Source organism: Lactuca sativa, chromosome 5 (assembly GCF_002870075.4).
Source record: "Lactuca sativa cultivar Salinas chromosome 5, Lsat_Salinas_v11, whole genome shotgun sequence".
Taxonomy (NCBI): Eukaryota; Viridiplantae; Streptophyta; class Magnoliopsida; order Asterales; family Asteraceae; genus Lactuca; species Lactuca sativa.
The window spans coordinates 303,962,745-303,984,925 of NC_056627.2; the positions used below are offsets into that span (position 1 = coordinate 303,962,745).

At 29.4% G+C, this 22,181-nt stretch overlaps 1 long non-coding RNA gene across 4 annotated transcripts; it reads right to left on the reverse strand.

Moving 5' to 3' along the window:
- Positions 1 to 6,482: 6,482 nt before the first annotated feature.
- On the reverse strand, positions 6,483 to 21,123 carry LOC128134269 (uncharacterized). 4 transcript variants are annotated; one of them, XR_008232619.1, is made up of 7 exons: positions 18,888 to 20,686; positions 18,674 to 18,777; positions 18,511 to 18,573; positions 17,946 to 18,048; positions 17,612 to 17,642; positions 17,025 to 17,161; positions 6,483 to 6,855 (listed from the first exon to the last, which is right to left on the reverse strand). It is a non-coding gene; the product is annotated as an uncharacterized LOC128134269 (long non-coding RNA). The 4 variants fall into 4 exon arrangements; XR_008232617.1 differs by lacking the exons at positions 18,674 to 18,777; positions 18,888 to 20,686 and adding an exon at positions 20,897 to 21,123; XR_008232620.1 differs by having other exon boundaries at positions 18,674 to 20,683.
- Between the last annotated feature and the right edge of the window lie 1,058 nt (positions 21,124 to 22,181).

The window sequence follows — 22,181 nt, forward strand, 5'->3', positions numbered from 1 at the left end:
ACTCTTTCAATCATAGAATGGTGAAAGTTCATTACAAGTGCTTTTTTTGCTTCACCAAAAAATTAAACGGAAAACCAAAAGAAAGTCACTATAAGAGGTAGACTTCATCATTACCAAAAAACATTAACAAGAGATATATAAACAACTTATATTATCTCCAAAATAAGAAGGCAAATACTGAATATACATACATACCATCATGCATAGAAATGAATGTGAGTATACATATACTATAGATGCATTAGATGCCACAATAGCAATTGTAGGAAAGAGTTCATATGATCTTAGGATTCATAATCAAAAGTTTAACAATTAATTAAGAAGATTTCAATAACATAATTTATTACATTTCTATAAATAGATAGGATACAATTTACCATCATCCAAGAGTTGAAAAAAGATCCAGCTCACTTGCAATTAATTTACCACCATGCAAGAGTTGACAGGAATATAATAATATATGAGCATGAGGCAATCTTTAGATTTATAATCAAAAGGTGAATACTCTTATATTTATATGCTCTACTTTAGATCTACAACACAAAAAATTACATTACAACTTCTATCATTCAGATCTCTCCCAACGAAATGACTTCTCTAACAATCAAAACCTAACTCCTCTCTTCCGTATATATATCCACAAAATAGACAAGTTAATGGAGATAAAAATAAATGTGATACCCATTTATCCCCTTATTAAATTTCTACCCCAACAACAAAGTACATAAAGATAAATTGGTTGAATTTTCAAAGTAAAATGCCTTGATAAGAAAAAAATGATATGATTTTCAAAATAAAATGCCTTAGAGAAGAAAATACTTGAAAGTTACAATGTTTTTAACACAAATAAAACTGTAACGTGCAATGATACAAGTGGGATCATTTTTTACAGGGAAATATGCTTATTATATAAAAAAGAAAGTACAATGCTATTGTTTCTAGGTAGATTTTTCAAAAAAAAAATGCCTTAATAATGAAAAATTCGATAGATTTTTAAAAGTAAAATGCCAATGTATCACTTTGAAAACAGTGGAGTAATAGAATAGTTATTTCTATGATTTTCTAGATCAAAATATCATGTAGTTCCCCATCTACTACCCCCTTAAGAACTCTATAAGGACAACACATTTAACAGATAAACAAGTAAAATGTATTAACTAGAAGCAAAATGTAATAAACATGCTAAGGATACCCACTATATAATAAGAATAAAAGTTATAAAAAAGTAATTATAAAAGATAAAGATGAGTTATGAAATAATATATATTTCAAGTGCAAAATGGAAAAAATTCATTTGCAATGCTATCATAGACTGGGCAAATAATACGAATAAGAAACAACCAACAAACATCTCAATTGCAATTTTGCACCACAAATGAGTTGAAAAGAACCAAATCAAAGTAAACATGAATGCATGTATTATTAGGTTCCACCATAGGTACATAACTAGATAGGATTCCTAAGGTTGAAGAACACACACTTGGGCTACCTTTCCTAATGAACAAATCCAAAAGGTTATTAAACAAATGAAAATATATTAATATGGAATAGATAGGATAACACAATGCAAGAGTTAACAAGAACTCAACATGAGTAAACATACATGATTCAGAATCAAAAGGTTAATAATTTATAACCACAGAAAAACGATGAGTTGTTATCAAGCTTCATAATCAATTGGACTGAAGAAAAAAAAACTGTTTGAAAAACAATGAGATGTTATCAAACACTAACAATGAGGTTATTAATAAAAATTCCTAAATGCAAAATGATAAAAGTTCAATGCACTGCTTCATAGATAGGATGCAAGTAAAATGAATAGAGTGGGCGAATAAGAAACAACAAACTATCTCAATTGCAATTTAACACCATTTATGAATCGACAAGAACAAACTCCACATGCATTGAAGAAAAAAGCACAAATGATCTTAGCATTCATAATTAAAAGTTTAACAATCAAGATTTCGAGAAAAATGATACACATTCAAGAGAAGTGAACAATTTCCATCTCCAGATAAGAAGGCAGATATATTACTGCATAGCTCATGTATAACAACATAAACAAGGTCATGGAAAGAACTCAAAAAGGGAAAATAATAAACTGGAAACTAGTAAAAACTATTAAATATGTGAGCACATAAAACTTTATAGAGAGACCCGAAAAAAGAAGGGAAAACAAGGTCAAATCAAAAGGTTACTTATAATCTTAAATTCCAAGAACTGAATTGTAATTTACCAGTATTCAAGAGTTGACAAGAACTGAATCTAAGTAAACAGATGATGTACATTTGGTATAGCAACCATAGAAAAAGATGAATATTTTCCAAAGTAAAATGCATTGAGAGTTGCAACGTTTTAACACAAATAAAACTAAAAAGTGCAATGCTATAAATGGGTTGAGTTTTTAAAGGGAAGTGTGCTTATTATGTAAAAAATGAAGATATGATGTCATGTTTGGTTTGATTTTTCAAAAGAAAATGCCTTCATGTTGAAAAATATGATAGATTTTTAAAAGCAAAAAGCCTTATATGAAATACATAGACATGGGTTGAAGATAAATTTTTTGGGCTTGCTTACTCGTGAACAAATCTAAAAGGTTATTAAGCAAATGAAGATATATTAATATGGGATTGGATCATAAACCATTTAAAGAAGATTAATTTGAAGGAAAAAAAAATGTAAAATATATAAAATAAGGGTAAATAAGAATGGACAAACCAGACAAACTGCAATTTACCAGCAAGCATGAGTTGACAAGAACTGACTTTCAGTGAGCATATATGTGTGTTTTCCTCCACTATAGACTCTGTATAAATAAATTAGATGTTGTTAAGATTCATAATGAAAAGGTTAATAATGGAAATTTTCATTAAATAAAGAAAAAGACCCCAAGCATCTCAAGAGGATGGAAGACAAGTAGGTGAATAAGAAAGGAAAAAACCATCTATCTCAATTGCAATTTTCCACCATTCATTCACGAGATGCTCTTAAGCTTAAAAATCAAAAGTTTAATATAATAATCTATACACTGCTATGAATCGAGTGTCTGAATAAAGAGTTGATGAGAAGACTAAATATGAGTAGAGCATACATGCATTTAGTCATCATAGAAACTATTAAAAACGAGGTGATATGATCTTAATAGAACGGTTAAAAATCAAAAGGAAGAGGAAAGAGCAAACAACCTAAACCACACCACATTAATTAAGGTTGTATAACAAGAAACAAAAGAAGAAACAGTTTTCACCATGAAACTTATAGCCATAGTAGTTTTGTCAAGACTTTTGAGTTAAAAAAACACACTTTAATAAGTATAGACATTCCTTTAGATTGAGGAACTCATATGTAGATGGAATACCAGATATGGAAATCAAAAACTTTAATAGTAAAAAAAAGAGGTAAAATAATGTTTTTAAAATATGGGCTTATTATATAGGTTTTATGAAACTTATCTTGATGTTAAAACTTTATCATTTTGTGGGACAATAAAGTTCACCTACAAATACAATTCATGACAAATCCAACTATTGAGGGATATTCCCAAACCAAACCTTGAACCACAAATACAAACATCACTCAAATCAAATCACTATGTTTCATTATGTATCTTCTTTATTCTAAATGATTGACAAAGAAACTCAAACAATGAACTTAAAAAGAATAGAGAGTAGCAAATATATTACAAATAAATAAAACCAAAAAATTAAAAGATTATCTCTGTATAAAATGAAGAACATGATGAAAAACAAGAAACCGATAACCAAGAAACTCAATGACCTTAATTTTCAAGTTGGAAAGAATTATATAAGGAACCTCTGACATTCAAAAATCAAAACCCTTCAAAAAAAACAAGATGTGATATTAAGATTCATAACAAAATTAAAGAGCTAATAAAGGAAAAAGTTCATTCTTTAGGATTTGCTTCTACAACAACTTAAACAATCTCCATGTTCACCAAAAGACTGTTATCAACAATAAACAAAATCCAAATAAATTTAAAAAATACAGACATGGTAAAGTGGCTGAATGGGTGAAATGGTTTGTATGGAGAAAAATACTGTATAGATAAAGCATGTTTTTTTGTTACGTATTAGGAGTGACAATTGATTAAACCAATGACATTTTACAAAGTTCAAAGTTGAGGAGATCAAAGTAAAATTTAAAAAAATAGAGATAAAAAATACATTTTACAAAGTAGAGTTATTAAAATTCATAATGGAAAAATTCATTAGATAAAGAAAGAGACCCCAAGCATCTCTAGAGGATGGAAGACAAGTAGGTGAATACTAATCTTGCAACAGAAAGAAAACAAAGAAGTGTGAAGCTATAAATGGGTTGACTTTTCAAAGGGAAATTAATATGCTTATAATAAGAAAAAATTAAAGTACAATGCTATAGATAGTATTTTTGTTTTCAAAAAAAAAAATGTCTTGATGAGGTAAAAACTTGATAGATTTCTATTATAAGTAAAATGCATTGCTATATTTTGGTTTGAAATGCCAATCAATGTAAACTAATACACACAACACAACAAAATATATACCTGCATAAATAATTGAAGTGTTTTGCTGTTTCTCAGCATACCCACTATAATTGACAAGATTTAAGAACACACAACAAAATAAGAGGTAAGAATATTCAAAATTAAAAAGAATAAAAGGGGTGGGATAATTACATCAAACAAAAAATAAAAATAGAAAAGGTTAGAGAAGTTTACCTCATGAAAGACTTCCTTGATACCCTTGTGCTCTTTAATTACTACACATGTTGAAGATATCCAAAAAATGATTTGTAGATAGTCATATTCTAATATTCAACATACAGTTATTTCTTTCATCTAACAGGAAATGTTAAATGTTGATTTTTATTTTGTTCATATTATAAGGTTTTATTAATATAAATTTCTAATTGCAAAAAAGATACTACTAAAAAGAGATATGAACACAGCAGGTAAGTCACATGTTTGTGCCCTAAATTTTAGCATCATGTCCTGAATACTTAAGAAAAATTGCATTGCTCCTGAGGTACAATGAAAAAAAAAAAAACTAAAATCAACAAACATGGAATCGACAAACATACATGCATTTTGTGCCACAATCACAACTGTAGAAAAAATGAGATGGACTTAATATTTATAATCTAAAGGTTAATAATATTGTTTTTAATTGTAGAATAGTGAAAGTTCATTACACTTATATATATTTCATCAAACGATTAAACAACATAAAAAATCTCCTTTGTTGTCGCGGAAAACAAGAAGAAAAAGTCAGCAACAGAGTTGAACTTCCACATCACTGGAAAAAATATTAAAAAGATGAAAGGAATTCAAAGCAAGTAAAATCGATACACATACAAGAGAAATATACTACTAAATAGTGTACAACAGACAAATAGTTGGAAAAAAAAACAGTGTACATACTACACACCTCATGAGAAGTAAAAATCATTTGCTTCAAAGTTCATTGTTGTGACTGAGTTCTTGTTAAAAATATAAAAATGTGGGCAAAATAGTCATTTTACATGGATTTAATGGCTACCTTTAGGCAGCATGAAGCGTTAAAAAAAAACAAGTGGTTATATAATAGGGACAAAATTTGTAATTTAGTAGTATAAGGCTATTGATATAAATTTCTAAGTACAAAAATGATAAAAGTTGATAGGATGGTAGTAAATTGAATAGAGTGGGTGAATAAGAAACAACAAACTATCTCAATTGCAATTTAACACCATGTAACTGTAGAAAAAAACCAGCTCCATTGTGAAAGTTAATAACTTCAAACATAGAATTAGTAAAAGTATAAAAATGGTGCCAATTATGCTTCAAAGTTCACCAATTAGTAAAAAAACCAGCTCCACAAACTTAATTAAACATGCTATATAAGGATACAAAAAAGGAAAGACGCCATAGTATTATAGAAATCATTAATTAATAGAGGAGAAGAGAAGTCACCTATTTGTGCCCCTTAAATTCTAGCATTATGTCCTCCTGAATATTTAAGAAAAATTGCATTGCTCTTGACTCTTGAGGTACACTGGATAAATCTGAAATCACCAACTATGAGGCACATAAACTAACAATGCTGACTGATGTATGATAAATGATCAAAAAGAAGAGGAATGAGCAAACAACCTAAACCACACCACATTAATTAAGGTTGTATAACAAGAAACAAAAACTGGAATTCAAGATCATATTAATGCATAAAACAAAGAGAGGAAAAGAAATTCATTATCAGTATTATCAATGATCAAAAGGAAGAGGACTGTAAGTAGAAACACAATAATGTTCAGTTCAAGCAAATAGCTAAATGCTTTCATGAATTGAACTTGTGTATTGTAGCATCTTACCTTCGATTATAAGTTCATAACATTGTATTTTCAATTAAAGCATTGATATTTTTCTTATTTAGTAGGGCATTATACTTTGAAAAATATGCCTTATTATAATTAATAACAGTAAAATTTGTTTTGTATTTGTAAGATATTGCTATAACTGGGTAAGTATTTCAAAGTGCCATGTTGTAATAGGAAGAATGATGCTATAATAAACAAATCAATGAAAGTACATTGTCATTTATTGCATTTATCATAAGATAAACAAGTGTTTCCTTCATCTTCAGTGAAGGAAAAAAGAAGTGTTTCTCTCAACATGCTTTGGAGGATAGGATAGGAATCCCTGATTTTGAACTTTCTGCACAAATGAAACCAATCATTTTGATCATTGAGCATTACTGAATTAATAATCACAAAGAAACATATAAATGAACCTTGCATTTTTGCTATATACATAATAACATGTGCTCCCCAGTGTGTTGCTCCTATCAAATTATTTTTCATGAGAAGCTTACAAATAACCTATTAGAGAAAAAAAAAAAAGTTAAAACAAAAAGACAGATTCTTGAAATTCAACATACCAATCAGGCAATGGGCTAAAAGCATGACTTTCAGGAGTCATTAAAGCACCTCCTTATACACACTTTGAGTAAACCCACAAATCATCATTCACATAAACACCATTATATTCATATTTCATATAATCAAGTAACCTACAGTTCCTGATCCATAGACTATAAGCACACATACACACAAACAGAGTAAAATGAACAATATTAACAATCTGTAGTCGATTCCTCTGAGATTATACAGTGCACTGATTTAGATGGTTCTTAAAAATTTAGAGTACAAGTCTTAAGTTAGGTTAAAAGAAGAGGGAAATTGCTAATTCCACAACCAGAGAAAAAGTATGGCTCAAATGGTTCATGGAGCTATGAATATGAATAAAACATTTGGTGCCACCATATCAACAACAGAAAAAAGATGAGATGATCTTAAGATTCATAATCAATTAAGCTTTTATAAATTTATTCTCAGTTATATATAGAATGGTAAAAGTTCATTACATATACTAACATAGGATAGTAAAGCCATTCAAATAAGCCCTCTCTCTCTCTCTCTTGACATGAGACACAAACAAACTAATTTAAAAGAAAATCAAGGATAAACATGTGTGAAACAAATGGGACAAAGGTTAATAATGAAATAAATAATTAAAATAAGACCCCAGGCATCTAAAGACGATGGAAAGATACCCTTACTGTTTGAATAAAACTGACTTACTAAGACTTATGACCAAGATACCCTTACTATATATTATTAAACTTACTACATCAGGATAATTCACAAAGCTTTCCTTCTCCTGTAGAAAAACAATGTAACTATCTTAGGATCTGTACAAAAGGTATATATAATTAAAATATAGAATCATGAAAGTTCACAACATTACTACATTTTGGCTGCTTCGCCATAAAACTGACTTACAGAATCATTACACTGCAATAAAAGAGAGAAATCATCTCACCAAAATGGAAGAGAACTCTCATGCTTGTGCTCCACAACTTTCAACCACAAACCCAAAAAAGCAAAACACATAAGAGTAAATATACATGCATTAAGTGCAAAATGATAAACTCATACGATGATCCAAAATTAAAAGTTTCAATAACATAATGGTGAAACTGCACTAGTCTGTTATAAACAGATCGGATGCCTAAAGATAGGTGGAAAAAAAAAAGACAAAAAGCTCAATTGCAAGAGTTGACAAGAAGATAACCAAACCTGTGCATGAGGCAATATGTTTAGATTTACAATTAAAAGGTTGATAATATGATATAGATATGAAGCACAGAATGGTGAAAGTTGATTAGAATGATTTAAATATGCAGGATGCATGCAAGAGTTGACAAGAGTGGAATCTGAGTAAACATGCATGGACTTTGGGGCCTCTGTGGCAACTGCAGAAAAAAGATGAAAGTTTAAGAATCTATAAATGCTCAATTGGAAAATGAAGAAAGTTCATAACATTGCTATAAATAGATATAATGACTAGGAGTACCAAAAAAATCCTGCATGTAAAAAAAACCATGAGTTTACCAGAACTCAAAAAGGAAAAAACATTTAACTGAAAACTAGTAAAAACTAGAGGGAAAAAAAAGTGAACTTAAGTTCAAATCAGTAGTTAATAATTTAGATTCCATTACACTGCTATAAACAGATAGGAAGCATTGGAATACAAGTTTTGTCTAGAGAAACCCAAAAAGAAAATTATAATAAATTACAAGTAATTAGCACTTTGGTGAATATCATCAATCAACTAACGAAAATGTGTGATAGTTGAAAAATAACTAATCTGACAAGAACTCTTTCAATCATAGAATGGTGAAAGTTCATTACAGGTGCTTTTTTTGCTTCACCAAAAAATTAAACGGAAAACCAAAAGAAAGTCACTATAAGAGGTAGACTTCATCATTACCAAAAAACATTAACAAGAGATATATAAACAACTTATATTATCTCCAAAATAAGAAGGCAAATACTGAATATACATACATACCATCATGCATAGAAATGAATGTGAGTATACATATACTATAGATGCATTAGATGCCACAATAGCAATTGTAGGAAAGAGTTCATATGATCTTAGGATTCATAATCAAAAGTTTAACAATTAATTAAGAAGATTTCAATAACATAATTTATTACATTTCTATAAATAGATAGGATACAATTTACCATCATCCAAGAGTTGAAAAAAGATCCAGCTCACTTGCAATTAATTTACCACCATGCAAGAGTTGACAGGAATATAATAATATATGAGCATGAGGCAATCTTTAGATTTATAATCAAAAGGTGAATACTCTTATATTTATATGCTCTACTTTAGATCTACAACACAAAAAATTACATTACAACTTCTATCATTCAGATCTCTCCCAACGAAATGACTTCTCTAACAATCAAAACCTAACTCCTCTCTTCCGTATATATATCCACAAAATAGACAAGTTAATGGAGATAAAAATAAATGTGATACCCATTTATCCCCTTATTAAATTTCTACCCCAACAACAAAGTACATAAAGATAAATTGGTTGAATTTTCAAAGTAAAATGCCTTGATAAGAAAAAAATGATATGATTTTCAAAATAAAATGCCTTAGAGAAGAAAATACTTGAAAGTTACAATGTTTTTAACACAAATAAAACTGTAACGTGCAATGATACAAGTGGGATCATTTTTTACAGGGAAATATGCTTATTATATAAAAAAGAAAGTACAATGCTATTGTTTCTAGGTAGATTTTTCAAAAAAAAAATGCCTTAATAATGAAAAATTCGATAGATTTTTAAAAGTAAAATGCCAATGTATCACTTTGAAAACAGTGGAGTAATAGAATAGTTATTTCTATGATTTTCTAGATCAAAATATCATGTAGTTCCCCATCTACTACCCCCTTAAGAACTCTATAAGGACAACACATTTAACAGATAAACAAGTAAAATGTATTAACTAGAAGCAAAATGTAATAAACATGCTAAGGATACCCACTATATAATAAGAATAAAAGTTATAAAAAAGTAATTATAAAAGATAAAGATGAGTTATGAAATAATATATATTTCAAGTGCAAAATGGAAAAAATTCATTTGCAATGCTATCATAGACTGGGCAAATAATACGAATAAGAAACAACCAACAAACATCTCAATTGCAATTTTGCACCACAAATGAGTTGAAAAGAACCAAATCAAAGTAAACATGAATGCATGTATTATTAGGTTCCACCATAGGTACATAACTAGATAGGATTCCTAAGGTTGAAGAACACACACTTGGGCTACCTTTCCTAATGAACAAATCCAAAAGGTTATTAAACAAATGAAAATATATTAATATGGAATAGATAGGATAACACAATGCAAGAGTTAACAAGAACTCAACATGAGTAAACATACATGATTCAGAATCAAAAGGTTAATAATTTATAACCACAGAAAAACGATGAGTTGTTATCAAGCTTCATAATCAATTGGACTGAAGAAAAAAAAACTGTTTGAAAAACAATGAGATGTTATCAAACACTAACAATGAGGTTATTAATAAAAATTCCTAAATGCAAAATGATAAAAGTTCAATGCACTGCTTCATAGATAGGATGCAAGTAAAATGAATAGAGTGGGCGAATAAGAAACAACAAACTATCTCAATTGCAATTTAACACCATTTATGAATCGACAAGAACAAACTCCACATGCATTGAAGAAAAAAGCACAAATGATCTTAGCATTCATAATTAAAAGTTTAACAATCAAGATTTCGAGAAAAATGATACACATTCAAGAGAAGTGAACAATTTCCATCTCCAGATAAGAAGGCAGATATATTACTGCATAGCTCATGTATAACAACATAAACAAGGTCATGGAAAGAACTCAAAAAGGGAAAATAATAAACTGGAAACTAGTAAAAACTATTAAATATGTGAGCACATAAAACTTTATAGAGAGACCCGAAAAAAGAAGGGAAAACAAGGTCAAATCAAAAGGTTACTTATAATCTTAAATTCCAAGAACTGAATTGTAATTTACCAGTATTCAAGAGTTGACAAGAACTGAATCTAAGTAAACAGATGATGTACATTTGGTATAGCAACCATAGAAAAAGATGAATATTTTCCAAAGTAAAATGCATTGAGAGTTGCAACGTTTTAACACAAATAAAACTAAAAAGTGCAATGCTATAAATGGGTTGAGTTTTTAAAGGGAAGTGTGCTTATTATGTAAAAAATGAAGATATGATGTCATGTTTGGTTTGATTTTTCAAAAGAAAATGCCTTCATGTTGAAAAATATGATAGATTTTTAAAAGCAAAAAGCCTTATATGAAATACATAGACATGGGTTGAAGATAAATTTTTTGGGCTTGCTTACTCGTGAACAAATCTAAAAGGTTATTAAGCAAATGAAGATATATTAATATGGGATTGGATCATAAACCATTTAAAGAAGATTAATTTGAAGGAAAAAAAAATGTAAAATATATAAAATAAGGGTAAATAAGAATGGACAAACCAGACAAACTGCAATTTACCAGCAAGCATGAGTTGACAAGAACTGACTTTCAGTGAGCATATATGTGTGTTTTCCTCCACTATAGACTCTGTATAAATAAATTAGATGTTGTTAAGATTCATAATGAAAAGGTTAATAATGGAAATTTTCATTAAATAAAGAAAAAGACCCCAAGCATCTCAAGAGGATGGAAGACAAGTAGGTGAATAAGAAAGGAAAAAACCATCTATCTCAATTGCAATTTTCCACCATTCATTCACGAGATGCTCTTAAGCTTAAAAATCAAAAGTTTAATATAATAATCTATACACTGCTATGAATCGAGTGTCTGAATAAAGAGTTGATGAGAAGACTAAATATGAGTAGAGCATACATGCATTTAGTCATCATAGAAACTATTAAAAACGAGGTGATATGATCTTAATAGAACGGTTAAAAATCAAAAGGAAGAGGAAAGAGCAAACAACCTAAACCACACCACATTAATTAAGGTTGTATAACAAGAAACAAAAGAAGAAACAGTTTTCACCATGAAACTTATAGCCATAGTAGTTTTGTCAAGACTTTTGAGTTAAAAAAACACACTTTAATAAGTATAGACATTCCTTTAGATTGAGGAACTCATATGTAGATGGAATACCAGATATGGAAATCAAAAACTTTAATAGTAAAAAAAAGAGGTAAAATAATGTTTTTAAAATATGGGCTTATTATATAGGTTTTATGAAACTTATCTTGATGTTAAAACTTTATCATTTTGTGGGACAATAAAGTTCACCTACAAATACAATTCATGACAAATCCAACTATTGAGGGATATTCCCAAACCAAACCTTGAACCACAAATACAAACATCACTCAAATCAAATCACTATGTTTCATTATGTATCTTCTTTATTCTAAATGATTGACAAAGAAACTCAAACAATGAACTTAAAAAGAATAGAGAGTAGCAAATATATTACAAATAAATAAAACCAAAAAATTAAAAGATTATCTCTGTATAAAATGAAGAACATGATGAAAAACAAGAAACCGATAACCAAGAAACTCAATGACCTTAATTTTCAAGTTGGAAAGAATTATATAAGGAACCTCTGACATTCAAAAATCAAAACCCTTCAAAAAAAACAAGATGTGATATTAAGATTCATAACAAAATTAAAGAGCTAATAAAGGAAAAAGTTCATTCTTTAGGATTTGCTTCTACAACAACTTAAACAATCTCCATGTTCACCAAAAGACTGTTATCAACAATAAACAAAATCCAAATAAATTTAAAAAATACAGACATGGTAAAGTGGCTGAATGGGTGAAATGGTTTGTATGGAGAAAAATACTGTATAGATAAAGCATGTTTCTTTCTGAATGAGAATAAATGACCTATTACCCTCACTTTCCAAAAAAGTATAGTAAATGTCATCATAAAGAATTGGTAGTTTGTCAAAATAAAATAACTCATTTTGAAAAATACGATAGATTTTTAAAAGTAAAATGCCTTGACAGGCTAAATTTAAAAGTTATAATGTTGTAACTGAAAGAAAACTAAAATGCACGATGTTATAAAAACGAGGTGATATGATCTTAAGACTCATAATAGAAAGGATAAAAAATGGAACCATCAAAGAAAAGAAAAGCTTAGAGAAGTTTACCTCATCATAGACTTCCTTGATACCCTTGTGCTCTTTAATTTCTACACATGTTCAAGATATCCACATAATGATTTGTAAACATGATCATGTTTCTGCACATGAAAGGTAGGATAGTCATATTCTAATATTCAACATACAGTTACTTCTTTCACCTAACAGGAAATGTTAAATGTTGATTTTTATTTTGTTTACAGTTCTCTTAGGTGGCACCTCATCAATAACAGTAATGGGCAAACCCAAAAATTAAATTATTGTGGCCTTTAAAATAATCAATTCTGCATCAGATAAATAACTCTCAATTTTGTTGAATGGAAAATTACATACCTTTGAGCTTTAAAACCTTTCATAACATCTGATCTTTGACCTCCTTCAAACAAGTCATTGGTTGTGAGTTTCTGTCCATTGTTGTGATTGCATGAGTTCTTGTACAGAGTTAGTAAAAATATAAAAAATGTGGGCAAAATAGTCATTTTACATGGGCGGCATGAAGCCCAAAGACCAAATCCAAAAAGGATAAAAAGTGCAAGAAAAACAATCCGAAAACAAGTGTTATAAAATTTGTGTAATTTAAGTGTCTTATAAGGTTTTATTAATATAAATTTATAATTGCAAAAACATATCACTGAATAGAGATATGAACAGAGAGAGCAGGTAAGTCACATGTTTGTGCCCCCTAAATTTTAGCATCATCTCCTGAATACTAAATTAAAATTGCATTGCTCCTGAGGTACAATGAAAAAAAAAAACTAAAATTAACAAACATGGAATCGAAAGGGACAAGTTAATTACACTGCTATTTGAAAGGGAAAAGTTAACTAAAACTAGCATAAGATTAAGGACTTAAAAGCTGTAAAATAGAAAGGGAAAAGTTAATTACACTGCTATTTGATTTTGCTTCAGCAACAATAAAACAACCTAAAAAGGCTCCATTATGTTATCAATAATAGAGTTGTTGAAATTCTTGATTACATTTTTCAGATTAAAAAGAAAGTAAACTCGTTTCCAGACAAGAAAACCTAAATTCTATCTCCAAACCTAAATAGCATAATCTAGAGAAAAAAAAGAAGAAGTCCATGAACATATTACATACATCAAAACCATAATAATAATCAAAAAAAGAATTTATAGATTTTTTAAAAGTGAAATACCTCAATAAGAAATTTTTTGAAAGTTAAAATGCGAAAAGCGAATAGTGCAATGCTTTAATTGGGTTGATTTTTCAAAAGAAAATGACTTGATATAGTAAAATATGATACATGTTTAAGGAAACATTTGAAAGTTTTATAAAAAAAATGTAAAATCTATAAGATAGGATGCACATGAACATGAATAAAGGGGGGTAAATAATAAGAATGGACAAACAACAATTTACCACAAAAGCAAAGGTTGAAAAGAACTGGCTTTCAGTAAACACATATATGTGTATTTCCCTCCGCTATAGCAAAAGTATAAATAAATTAGATATAATTAAGATTCATAATGAAAAGATTAATAAAAGAAAAAGTCATTAACTAAAGAAATCGCAAGAGGATGGAAGAGAAGTAGGTGAATAAAAAAGGAAAAAGATCTCAATTGCAATTAATAGAAGAGAAGAGAAGTCACCTATTTGTGCCCCTTAAATTCTAGCATTATATCCTCCTGAATATTTAAGAAAAATTGCATTGCTCTTGACTCTTGAGGTACAATGAATAAAAACTAACAATGCTGACTGATGTATTATTATTTATTATAAATGATCAAAAGGAAGAGGAAAGAGCAAACAACCTAAACCACACCACATTAATTAAGGTTGTATAACAAGAAACAAAAACTGGAATTCAAGATCATATTAACGCATGAAACAAAGAGAGGAAAAGAAATTCATTATCAGTATTATCAATGATCAAAAGGAAGAGGACTGTAAGTAAAAACACAATAATGTTCAGTTCAAGCAAATAGCTAAATGCTTTCATGAATTGAACTTGTGTATTGTAGCATCTTACTTCGATTATAAGTTCATAACATTGTATTTTCAATTAAAGGATTGATATTTTTCTTATTTAGTAGGGCATTATACTTTGAAAAATATGCCTTATTATAATTAATAACAGTAAAAATTGTTTTGTATTTGTAAGATATTGCTATAACTGGGTAAGTATTTCAAAGTGCCATGTTGTAATAGGAAGACTGATGCTATAATAAACAAATCAATGAAAGTACATTGTCATTTATTGCATTTATCATAAGATAAACAAGTGTTTCCTTCATCCAAGTCTACTAATGAAATGTGACTTACCACCTATAGTAGTTTTGTCAAGACTTTTAAGATTTAAAAAAAATTACATTTTAAAAAGTATAGACATTCCTTTATACTGAGAAATTCATATGTAGATGGAATACCAGATATGGAAATCAAAAACTTTAATAGTAAAAAAAAGAGGTAAAATAATGTTTTTAAAATATGGGAAAACTTATCTTGATGTTAAAACTTTATCATTTTGTGGGACAAAAAAGACAATAAAGTCTACCTACCTACCTACAAATCCAACTATTGAGGGATATTCCCAAACCAAACCTTGAACCACAAATATAAACATCACTCAAATCAAACTACCATTCAAAAGAAATTTCTTATAATTAAAAACATCAATACCTCTCAACCTTGCATTTTTGCTATATACATAATAACATGTATGTGCTCCCCAGTTGTGTTGCTCCTATCAAATTATTCTTCACGAGAAGCTTAGAAATAACCTATTAGAGAAAAAAAAGTTAAAACAAAAAGACAGATTCTTGAAATCAACATACCAATCAGGCAATGGGCTAAAAGCATGACTTTCAGGAGTGATTAAAGCACCTCCTTATACACACTTTGAGTAAACCCACAAATCATCATTCACATAAACACCATTATATTCATATTTCATATAATCAAGCAACCTACAGTTCCTGATCCATAGACTATAAGCACACATACACACAAACAGAGTAAAATGAACAATATTAACAATCTGTAGTCGATTCCTCTGAGATCATACAGATAACTGATTTAGGTTAAAAGAAGAGGGATATTGCTAATTCCACAACCAGAGAAAAACTATGAATAAAACATTGGTGCCACCATATCAACAACAGAAAAAAGATGAGACGATCTTAAGATTCATAATCAATTAAGCTTTCATAAATTTATTCTCAGTTATATAGAATGGTAAAAGTTCATTACATATACTAACATAGGATAGTAAAGCCATTCAAATAAGCCCTCTCTCTCTCTTGACATGAGACACAAACAAACTAATTTAAAAGAAAATCAAGGATAAACATGTGTGAAACAAATGGGACAAAGGTTAATAATGGGGGAAAAAAAAAGTCATGAACTAAAGAAAAAGACCCCAGGCATCTGAAGATAATGGAAAGAAAAATAGGTGAATAAGAAAGGACAAACATGCATTTGTTGCCACCATAGAAACTGTAGAACAAGAATAAGATGATTCTAAGATTCAAAACTAAAAGGTTGATATAATCTAAAGTGGTGTTTGTTTTCTGCCAAAAGCTCTTTTTGACCTCTTATGTCTACGGGAGGAAAGACATTTGTGAAAAAGACTGTTTGCTTTTCAGAAGACAAAGGATATATAAAAAGATCTTTTTGACATCTTTTTCCGGAAGACAAAAAAAAAGCTTCTAACTTTGGAAGACATTAATTTTTAAGTTCTAATCCTAATTTAATATTTCTTTTTTCCACCTATTTTAAGATTCAAAACTAAAATTTGAATAATCTACAGACACTGCTATGAACCGAGTGTCCGAATAGAGAGTTGATGAGAAGTAAATATGAGTAAAACATAGCGGCATTTAGTCATCATAGCAACTATATAAAAAGCTCAGATGATCTTATGATTCAATAACAGAATCAGTACACTGCAATAAAGGAGAGAAAGAGAGCTGAAATCAGACACATCCACATTGAGAAAATATCCCACCATAATGGAAGGAGAAGTCTCATGCTTGTGCTCCACAACTTTCAACCAGAAACCCAAAAAAGCAAAACAAATTAAGACCATTATAGAAAAGAAGATGCTTTAAATTCATTAGATTTAGTCAGACTCCCATCTGTCTCCTGTAAGGTATATATCCACATACAGAGAGAGCATCAGAAAAATCACCATATCCATAGCTTCAAATAACTAAATATGAGTAGAAAATTTTGACATTAATATGATCTTATGATTCATAAACAAAAAGATTAATAATCTAGAGGGAAATTGTCAGAAAAGTCCCAATATTTACGGAAACGTTACAGTTAAGTCCTAATTTTTTTTAACATAAAAGCCCCGATTATTTCATTTTGGCTCAAATTAACAAAAAAGTCCTTTTTTTCTTTTAACAGGAAATGACATATTACCATGTAAAATCAACTAACCGGGACTTGTCTGTTCAAAAAAAATAAATTGGGACTAAAATGTAACTTTTCCGAAAATATTGGGACTTTTCTGACAATTTCCCTCTAGATTGCAACTTAGCAACGTACAGGAGTTGACAAGAACTGAATCTGAGTGAGTAAACGTACATGCATTTTGTGTCACCATGCATCATCACAACTGTAGAAAAAAGATGAGATGATCTTAATATTAATATCAAAAGGAAAAGGTTAATGATATCATTTTTAATTAAACAATGTAAAAAGCTCCTTCATTTCTCATCGAGGAAAACCAGAACAATTAGACAGAGTTGAACTTTTCCTCATTACAGTAAAAACTACAAATCAGAGAATTAATATTTATGAACAGAAGTAAAACTCATATAAGTGACACTGATATATCCCTTTATCTTTCAAACCACAACAGAATACATACATTAATTAAAAGTTTAGCCAACAAAATAAAAAGATGAATAATATATACCTGAAAGTGGTACCTAAACACATGAAAATAGTCTACAAGAGGGACATCATATTCAGGCTATTAGTCGAGTTGTTTTGAACATAATGTCCTTCCTGCAAATAGCCTGGAAAGCCCATACCATTAGAGATTAGAAAGATTCAACCAACAAATAGGAGCAAGATAGAAAAGACCATTTGATTCAAAGTTCATTGTTGTGAGTTCATGTACAGAAGAATTAGTAAAAATACAAAAATGTGGGTGAAATAGTCATTTTACATGGATTTAAGGGATATCTCAGTTGCAATTTAACATCATGTATGAGTTGACAAGAACCAAATCAGAGTAAATATGTGTGCATTAAGTAAGTGAAAAAAAGTTCAGGTGAAAAAGAAAAGACAAACCAGCTAAAATGAAATTTACCACTGTGCAAGAGTTGACAAGAACATAATCAATCTTTAGATTTACAAACAAAAGGTCGATGATATAGATTTCAAGCACAGAATGTTGTGAATATGAAGGATGCCTAGGAGTATGAATATGAAGGTGAATAAGAAAAGGCAAACAAGCTTAATTAATTGCAATTTACCACCATCACAGGAATGGATTCTGAGTAAACATCCATTGACTTTGGGTGGGGCCTCTATAGCAACTGCAAAAAAAAAAAAAAGGTGAGCACATAAAACCTTATAAAGAGACCCAAAAAAGAAGGGAAACAAGTGAATTTAAGGTCAAATCAAAAGGTTACTTACTAATAAGAAAGGACAACCTAACTCAATTGTAATTTACCAGCATGCAAGAATTGAAAAGAACTGAATCTAAGTAAACAGATGTACATTTGGTGTCATCATAGCAACTATAGAAAAAAAAAAGAAAAAAAAAAGATGAGAGGATCTTAGATTCTAAGAACAGGATCATTGCACTGCAATAAAAGAGAGAAAGAAAGAGCTGAAATCAGACACCTACTTGAATGGAATATCCACATTGAGAAAACATCTCACCAAAATGGAAGAGAACTCCCCAACTTTCAACCAGAAACCAAAAAAATAAAAAAGGAAACACATAAAGACCATTATAGAAAAGATGATACTTCAAAATCATCATCATTAGTTATCCTGTAAGGTATATATCCACAAAATAAACAAGTTAATGGAGATAATCATTAAAGAAAAATATTTGTTATATAAGCCATACTGATATCTCTGTATAAAATGAAGAACATGACGAAAAAAAAAAGAACCCGATAACCAAGAAACTCAATGACCTTAATTTTCAAGTTGGAAAGAATTGTATAAGGAACCTCTGTCATTCAAAAATCAAAACCCTTCAAATAAACCCATCAAAGAAGAACCAAGAACAAGACAAGTGACAGATGAAAAACAACATATGATAAACAAAGAATTGAATCTTTGGATCCATACATGCATTTGTTGCCACCATAGGAACTGTAGAAAAAGAATGTGATGCTCTTAATATTAATATTCAAAAGGCACACAATCTACACTCACTGCTATGAATCGAGGGTCTGAATGAAGACTTGATGAGAACTAAATATGAGTAAAAAACATTTAGTCATCATAAGATTCAAAATAGAAACAGTCATATAGCTCTCCAGATTAAGTGCTTAACCCATTAAGCCAAAAAGAAACACTAAATATACATTCCATAGCATGAATATGGTACTAATTAAATAGTGTAGAACACACAATCAGTTGGAAAAAAAACCATAGCATCAAAGAAAGAAATTCCTGACCACACTACTCATGATTCATATAAGCATTTAACTGGAAACTAGTAAAAACTACAAGTGACACTGATGTCCCTTTATCTTTTAAACAACAACAGAATACATTAAAAGCTTAGCCAACAAAATAAAGATAATTAATAACCTAAACACGTGAAAATAGTCTACAAACATATATGAGCAACACAGAAAGAACTCGAAAAGGAAAAACATTTAACTGGAAACTATAAAAAGGTTACCACACAAAAGCTTGCATAATAAGGGAAAAGAAAGAGAAGTTAAGTTCAAATCAGTAGTTAATAATTTAGACTTCATTACACACTGTTATAAACAGATAATCTAGATCTGAAACATGTAAAAATAGAGACAAAATATGACTCAATGAGATGATCTTAAGATTCACAATCAAAAGGTTGTTAATAATCTCAGATTTCAAGAACAGAATCATTACACTGCAATAAAAGAGAGAAAACATGCACATAAAGACCAATATGGAAACAAAGATACTTCAAAATCATCATCATTAGTCAGCCTCCAATCTGTCTCCTGTAAGGTATATATAATATCCACAAAATAAACAGGTTAGTGGAGATAATCACTGAACCTATATCATTGAAGAAAAATAACTTTTACATATATGTGATATCCCTTTATTTCTACTCCTACAACAAAGCACATAAAAATAACTTGGAATTGCTCATCTAGAGAAACCCAGAAAGAAAACACGTTTGTAGATGAACAAATTCAAAAAATAATATATTTATATGGAACAGATAAGCCATCTAACAAAGCATTACGAAACAAGACACATCTCTCAACTATTTTCAGAAATATTCATCAAACCCTCCCTACGATAGAAGGGGAAAACCCCCAAAAAATTTATTCTGATTCATTCTATCTTCTTGTTCTTAATGATTGACCAAGAAACCCAAACAATGAACTTAAGAAGATTAAAGAGCAGGATCAATCGACTATCAAAAACTATTTCAAATAAACAAAACCAAAAGATTCTAAAGATTATCTATGCATAAAATGAAGAACATGATGAAAAACAAGAAACTGATCGATAACCAAGAAGTGGAAAAACCCCCAATTTTCAAGTAGGAAAAAACTGTATAAGAAACTGTTAGCCTTTCAAAATGAAAACCCTCGGAAAAAATCTGTCAAAGAAGAATCAAAAACAAGACAATCGACAGAAGAGAAAATTAAAAGATGCAAAATACAGACATACATGGGTACTTGAAGAGACTTATCATGGGTAGCTTGCTAATGCTGTTGGAGAAGAACGATCGAAGGGAGTGCAGATTGATTACTGATATATGTAGGTTTCTAAAGGCGGTTTATGTGCGCAACGGTAAATATATTTTATTTCCTTATTTCGCGTATCCAACTAACGATTCTTCTTCTTCATGGTTTTTAAGGCGAATCTAAAGATACCTGATTTAAAACCACTTTGACTTCGAGTAAACCCCTAGGATATCATAACATATTAAATTTTCACAGTATTGGTCTAAAGATATACGAAATTATTAAAATTTTTATTTATAACCATCTAGGATATACTAAAATTCTAGTTTATATTTTCAAATATTAAATATTTTATTATAGGAATTGTGATATAATATCTCAATTTTATTTTGTATACTTATATAATCAAGTTTATTTTATATAATTACACAATCATTTTTATTTTGTATAATGTCTCAATTTTATTATAGGGATTTTTATATAATATTTCAATTTTAAAATTGTTTTTAACGGTCGTATTTTAAGATGAATCTAACAAACATGAATAGAGATTTGTCCAAATTCTTTCATTTAACCTTAAAGGATAAACAACAAAACACGAATAATTAAAAACATAATATCATATTTTTTTCATATCAATAATAAATAAAAATAACAAGTTTCATTTACAGTTGTTTTGTCAAATACTATCAAATTTTAATGTTATTAATTACCAAGAACATCAACTACATGAATATTATAATTATTAAGTGGTGCATTCGGTGGAATATATGCATTAAGTCGAACATTATACAATATTTCTCATCTAGTAAAACATTCTAATATGTTGTCACTTCAAACTGGCAAAACTATAAGCATTGGGTGTGATTCTTGTAAATCAACTTTCACGTAATGGCCATTTATAGTGAAATATAGGGTAAGTTAGAGGGTGATTATACACATTCATCGGCAGCCTCACTAAGCTTGTATAGTGGCATTCCAACCTGGGGTATTCCATCCTAATGATGACTAGACCAGAGGTTGACTAGGTCTGGGGTATTCCAACCTGATGGTCGATTGGACCCGACATGCATGATTGTATGTTTTATCGTATGGGATATTTTGGGAGAAACTCACTAAACTCCGTGCTTTCCCAGTTGCTTATTGTTACAAGTATCATCAGTTTTCTCAGGAAGATGAAGGCGTGAATGTACACATTCATCAGCAGCAATGAAGACTTCGCGTTTTAAATATTACTCTAAAATTATTATAAATGTATTTGGAATAAA